The following is a 7,123-nucleotide window of genomic DNA, read 5'->3' on the forward strand; positions in this document are numbered from 1 at the left end:
CCTAGCGGGAATGCTATAGTTCTGATACAGGCTACCAAGCCTACAAAGCTAAATACTAGCACAAAGAAACAATAACACTCTGACACAAGATAGGCATAAGATAATTGTTTATTTTTATAATAATAATAATAATAATAATAATAATAATAATAATAATTAAAATAATAATAATAATAACAATAATATTAATAATAATATATTTTTGATTATTATAATTGTATGAATATATAGACAAGCATGGGATCTCCTCTTATCCATATAGCCTACTTGCCAACTCTCCAGTAAGGTGCGGGAGGCTCCAGATTTTTCGGCCAGTCCCCCGCACCACCGGTAGAGTGGCTGGATCTCTAAAATCCCACCTTCTTCCTAATGAAGTGGGCTGGGGGGGATATAATTGCTTGGCGGCATCGCGGTACTACCGTATAATGATGTGATTGTGACTAATGATGTTATAGCCAGCTGCATCACCTCTCCTGGCTGCAGCAATGTGGTAAGTAAAGTACTTATTGCTTCTGTGCAGCCACTGTGGGGAGCTCTGTGGGGAGCTCTGTGGGGAGCTCTGTGGGGAGCTCTGTGGGGAGCACTGTGGGGAGCACTGTGGGGAGCTCTGTGGGGAGCTCTGTGAAAATATTAATTTTGGGCAAACAGGGGCTGTGTTGGATTACTTTAAATTAGGGGTGAGCGGGTTCGGATTTCTGAAATCCGAACCCCCCCGAGCCCCCCCGATCCGAGTCCGATCCGAGTCAGGCTCGACTTTTCCCGCCTGACTCGGATCTGAAATCGAGGCAAAACGTCATCATCCCGCCTTCCGAGTCTCGCGGGTTTTGGATCCTATATAAGGTACCCGTGTCGGCGCCATTTTCTCACTCGGCTGTGGACAGTGAAGAGGGAGGGTGGGAGTTAGGGCTGTGTAGTGTAGTGTAGTGTAGTGCTGCTGTTGTCCACTACTTCAAAGTCCATAGGGGCTGGCTGTGTTGTGCTGTGCTGCTGTTGTTAATAGGGGCTGTGTCCACTACTTCAAAGTCCATAGGGGCTGGCTGGACTGTGTTGTGCAGTCAGTTCTCCATAGGGGCTGTGTCCACTCCAAAGTCCTGTGCAGTGTCCCAGTCCTAAAGGGGTGCTGTAGTGTTGTCCAGGGGGTGCTCTGTCCATCAGGGGTGCTCCCCCCAAGTGCTAAAAAAATAATATATTTTCTGTGTTTGTGAATTGTGTGCGCAGTAGCCGCACGTGCATCAACAAAGTAGTGCCAAGCGTGCGCCTGTGTCATAAGTAAAGGGCCGGCTGGCTTGACCGTTAAAGGGTGCTGTAACCCCCAAAGTACACTCCAGTCCAAACCAAAAAAAAAAATATTTTCTGTGTTTGTGAATTGTGTGCGCAGTAGCCGCACGTGCATCAACAAAGTAGTGCCAAGCGTGCGCCTGTGTCATAAGTAAAGGGCCGGCTGGCTTGACCGTTAAAGGGTGCTGTAACCCCCGAAAGTACACTCCAATCCAAACCAAAAAAAAATTATTTTCTGTGTTTGTGAATTGTGTGCGCAGTAGCCGCACGTGCATCAACAAAGTAGTGCCAAGCGTGCGCCTGTGTCATAAGTAAAGGGCCGGCTGGCTTGACCGTTAAGGGTGCTGTAACCCCCAAAGTACACTCCAGTCCAAACCAAAAAAAAAATTATTTTCTGTGTTTGTGAATTGTGTGCGCAGTAGCCGCACGTGCATCAACAAAGTAGTGCCAAGCGTGCGCCTGTGTCATAAGTAAAGGGCCGGCTGGCTTGACCGTTAAAGGGTGCTGTAACCCCCGAAAGTACACTCCAGTCCAAACCAAAAAAAAAATTATTTTCTGTGTTTAGCCGCACGTATATATCAAATCGATATAACATAAATGGAGGACCAAACTTTCTCCGATAAAAATAAAATAGAGAAAGATCAAGAACCACTTCCTCCTAGTGCTGAAGCTGCTGCCACTAGTCATGACATAGACGATAACATGCCATCAACGTCGTCTGCCAAGGCCGATGCCCAATGTCATAGTAGAGGGCACATACAATCCCAAATGGCAAATTTCAGGAAAATGACCTTGAAAAAGACATTTAAATCAGCCGAAGAGAAATGTAAACTTGCCAATATGCCATTTACGACACGGAGTGGCAAGGAACGGCTAAGGTCGATCCCTAGTATGTTCATGACTAGTGGTTCAGCTTCACATGACGATGGAAGCCCTCCTCCCACTAAAAAAATCAAAAGAGTTAAGCTGGCAAAAGCACAGCGAAGAACTGTGCTTTCTAAGAAGATATCACAAATCCCCAAGGAGAGTCCAAGTGTGGTGGTGGTTGCGATGCCTGACCTTCCCAGCACTGGACGGGAAGAGGTGGCTCTTTCCACCATTTGCACGCCCCCTGCAAGTGCTGAAAGGAGCACCCACAGTCCACTTGCTGATATGCAAATTGAAGATGTCACTGTTGAAGTACAACAGGATGAGGATACTGGTGTAGCTGGCGCTGAGGAGGAAGTTGGCGAGGAGGATTCTGATGGTGATGTGGTTTGTTTAAATCAGGCTCCGGGGGAGACAGTTGTTGTCCGTGGGATGAAAAAGCCCATCACGGTCATGCCTGGGCAGAAGACCAAACATTCCACCTCTTTGGTCTGGCAATATTTCTATCCAAATCCGGACAACAACTGTCTTGCCATATGTACCATATGTAAAGGTGAAATAAGTAGGGGTAGGGACGTCAACCACCTAGGAACATCCTCCCTTATACGGCACCTGCAGCGCGTTCATAAAAAGTTACTGTCAAGTTCAGAAACTTTGGCTAAGACCATAAGCAGTCCAGGGACACCTAAATCCCGTTGTCCTGTTGTATCCAAGCGCCTGCAAACCACACCGTCAACTCCCTCCTCGTCAATTTCCTCCTTAGTCAGGATCGGAAGTAGTCCTGCAGGCCATGTCACTGGCATGACTGACTCTCCTATCCGGGATTCCTCTGGAGGATCCTGCATTGCTACGCCTACTGCTGCCGCTGCTGCTGTTGCTGCTGCTGGGAGTCGTTCATCATTCCAGAGAGGAAGTAGGAACACCACTACTTTTACTAAACAATTGACCCTCCAACAGTCCTTAGCGAGGAGGATGAAGTACGACAGCAGTCATCCTGAAGCAAAACGTATAACTGAGGCCTTGACTGCTATGTTGGTGTTAGACGTGCATCCGGTATCCGCCATTAGTGCAGTGGGATTTAGACAATTGATGGAGGTAGTGTGTCCCCGGTTCCAAATCCCGTCTAGATTCCACTTCACTAGGCAGGCGATACCGAGACTGTACAGAAACGTCAGAAAAAGTGTCCTCAGTGTCCTGAAAAATGCCGTTGTACACAATGTCCACTTAACCACGGACATGTGGACAAGTGGAACAGGGCAGACTAAGGACTATATGACTGTGACAGCCCACTGGGTAGATGTATCACCTTACGCAGCAACAGCAGCAGCGTCACCAGTAGCAGCATCTCAGAAACGCCAGCTCGTTACAAGGCAGGCTACGCTGTGTATCACCGGTTTCAGTAAGAGGCACACCGCCGACAACCTCTTAGAGAAACTGAGGGAAATCATCGCCCAGTGGCTTACCCCACTTAGACTCTCCTGGGGATTTGTGATATCTGACAACGCCACCAATATTGTGCGGGCATTACATCTGGGCAAATTCCAGCACGTCCCATGTTTTGCTCACACAATAAACTTGGTGGTGCAGAATTTTCTGAAAAGCGACAGGGGCGTGCAGGAGACGCTTTGGGTGGCCCGAAAAATTTCTGGCCACTTTCGCCATTCAGCGACTGCGTGCCGAAGACTGGAGCGCCAGCAAACACTCTTGAACCTGCCCTGCCATCACCTGAAGCAAGAGGTTGTGACGCGGTGGAACTCAACCCTCTATATGCTTCAGAGGATGGAGGAGCAGCAAAAGGCCATACAAGCCTATACATCCACCTATGACATAGGCAAAGGAGGGGGTATGCACCTGACTCAAGCGCAGTGGAGAATGATTTCCGTGTTGTGCAAGGTTCTCCAGCCCTTCGAACTTGCCACACGTGAAGTCAGTTCAGACACAGCCAGCTTGAGTCAGGTCATTCCCCTCATCAGGCTTTTGCAGAAGCAGCTGGAGAAAGTGAAGGAGGAGCTAAGACGGAGCGATTCCGCTCGGCATGTGGGACTTGTGGATGAAGCCCTTCATTCGCTTTGCCAGGATTCCAGGGTGGTCAATCTGTTGAAATCAGACCACTACATTTTGGCCACCGTGCTTGATCCTAGGTTTAAAGCCTATGTGGTGTCTCTCTTTCCGGCCGACACAAGCCTGCAGAGGTGCAAAGACCTGCTGGTGAACACACTGTCAGCTGAAGCGGAACGTGACACGTCAACGGCTCCTTCTTCATTTTCTCCCGCAACTGGGGCTGCCAGGAAAAAACGTAGGTATCCTAAGCAACCCGCTGGCGGTGATGCAGGGCAGGCAGGACCAAGTTTGGACATCTGGTCCGGACTGAAGGACCTGGCAACAATTTCTGACATGTCTACTGTCACTGCATATGATACTGTCACCATTGACAGAATGGTGGAGGATTACATCGGTGACAGCATCCAAGTAGGCATGTCAGACAGTCCATACCTGTACTGGCAGGAAAGAGAGGCAATTTGGAGGCCCCTGTACAAGCTGGCTCTATTTTACCTGAGTTGCCCCCCCTCCAGTGTGTACTCCGAAAGAGTGTTTAGTGCAGCCGGGAACCTTGTCAGCGAAAGGCGTAGGAGGTTGCTTCCACAGAATGTGGAGAAGATGATGTTCATCAAAATGAATTATCAGCTCTTCCAGGGAGACCAGCCTCCAGAAGGTACAGAGGGACCTGTGGTGGTGGATTCAAGTGGGGACGAGTTAATACTTTGTGAGGATGAGGATGTACACACTGAAGAGGGTGAGGAATCGGTGGATGAGGAGGATGAGGATGACATCTTGCCTCCGTAGAGCCAGTTTGTGCAGGGACACATTAATTGCCAGCTTGTTTTGTGGGGGCCCAAACGAACCAATCATTTCAGCCACAGTTGTGTGGCAGACCCTGGCGCTGAAATGATTGATTTGTTAAAGTGTGCATGTCCTGTTTATACAACATAAGGGTGGGTGGGGGTGGGAGGGAGGGCCCAAGGACAATTCCATCTTGCACTTCTTTTTTTTCTTTGCATTATGTACAGTTTGGGGCCTAGTTTTTCTAACTGCCATCCTGTCTGCCACTGCAGTGTCACTCCTAGATGGGTCACGTGTTTGTGCCGCCCACTCGTGTCGCTTAGCATAGTCATCCAGCTACCTCGGTGCAACCTTTTGGACATAAAAACACTATTGTGAGGTGTGAGGTGTTCAGAATAGACTGGAAATGAGTGGAAATTAAGGTTATTGAGGTTAATAATAGCATAGGAGCAGAGAAACCAACAAATTCTGTGATTTTAGCTGTTTTTATGCTTTTTTAAAAAAAAATACAGATCCAAAACACAAAACCCAGAACCCAAAACACGGAAGGGTGGTTTTGGCAAAACCAATCCAGATCCAAAACACGAAGAAAGATCCAGATCCAAAACCAAAACACAAAACACGAAAAGTGGCCGGTGCACACCCCTACTTTAAATGTCATTTTGTATCATACATGCTAAATTTGGACAGTCCCCCTCAAGGAGCACCGCGGAGGGGAAGGGCCAGGTGGGCGCAGTAAATTGTATGATTGCAGGCCTCACATAAAGTTTTGCAGCATTCCATGACTTTGCATTACAGAAGAGGGGGTGGCATAATGGCACATTTTATAGCAAATTGCACCTTGCTCCGTCTCCCTCACCAGACAAGTGTTTGTGGCTAGTGAGTTGAAGGAGAATTGGACATTTTTCCATGGAGCTGGGAGAACTTCCCCCAAATTTGAAACAGTCTCCCGGTAGTTTCGGGAGAGAGAAATATTTGCTTTTTATCCTTAAGGCAGATTATTCCATGTCATGGAGGAAAACCATATGTACAACACAGCAGATTAGTAACAGTAATAGCTCCTATAATTTATTTTATATAGAGAGGATGACGTATGGTTACATACGGATGACATAAGCTACATAACACATGTAACTTTCACAAGGAAGATGGGCCACTCAGCTCTGGGCCCTTTAGCAGCTGCACCCCTTACACCTATGGTAGTTACACCCATGTGACAAGGAAGATGGGCCCTCAGCTCTGGGCCCAATACCAGCTGCACCCCTTACACCTTTGGTATTTACACCCATGTGACAAGGAAGATGGGCCCTCAGCTCTGGGCCCTATAGCAGCTGCACCCCTTACAGCTATGGTAGTTACACCCATGTGACAAGGACGATGGGCCCCTCAGCTCTGGGCCCTATAGCAGCTGCTCCCCTTACACCTATGGTAGTTACACCCATGTGACAAGCACGATGGGCACCTCAGCTCTGGGCCCTATAGCAGCTGTACCCCTTACACCTATGGTAGTTACACCCATGTGACAAGGAAGATGGGCTCCTCAGCTCTGGGCCCTATAGCAGCTGCACCCCTTACACCTATGGTAGTTACACCCATGTGACAAGGAAGATGGGCCCCTCAGCTCTGAGCCCTATTGCAGCTGCCCCCCTTACACCTATGGTAGTTACACCCATGTGACAAGGAAGATGGCCCATCAGCTCTGGGATCTACAGCAGCTGCAACGCTTACACCTATGGTAGTTACACCCATGTGACAAGGAAGATGGGAACCTTAGCTCTGGGCCCTACAGCAGCTGCACCCCTTACAGCTATGGTAGTTACACCCATGTGACAAGGACGATGGGCCCCTCAGCTCTGGGCCCTATAGCAGCTGCTCCCCTTACACCTATGGTAGTTACACCCATGTGACAAGCACGATGGGCCCCACAGCTCTGGGCCCTATAGCAGCTGCACCCCTTACACCTATGGTAGTTACACCCATGTGACAAGGAAGATGGGGCCCTCAGCTCTGCGCCCTATAGCAGCTGTACCCCTTACACCTATGGTAGTTACACCCATGTGACAAGAAAGATGGGTCCCTCAGCTCTGGGCCCTATAGCAGCTGTACCCCTTACACCTATGGTAGTTACACCCATGTG

The sequence above is a fragment of the Taudactylus pleione genome, unplaced genomic scaffold (genome assembly GCF_031769625.1).
Source record: "Taudactylus pleione unplaced genomic scaffold, aTauple2 ptg001501l, whole genome shotgun sequence".
NCBI classification, from domain to species: Eukaryota; Metazoa; Chordata; class Amphibia; order Anura; family Myobatrachidae; genus Taudactylus; species Taudactylus pleione.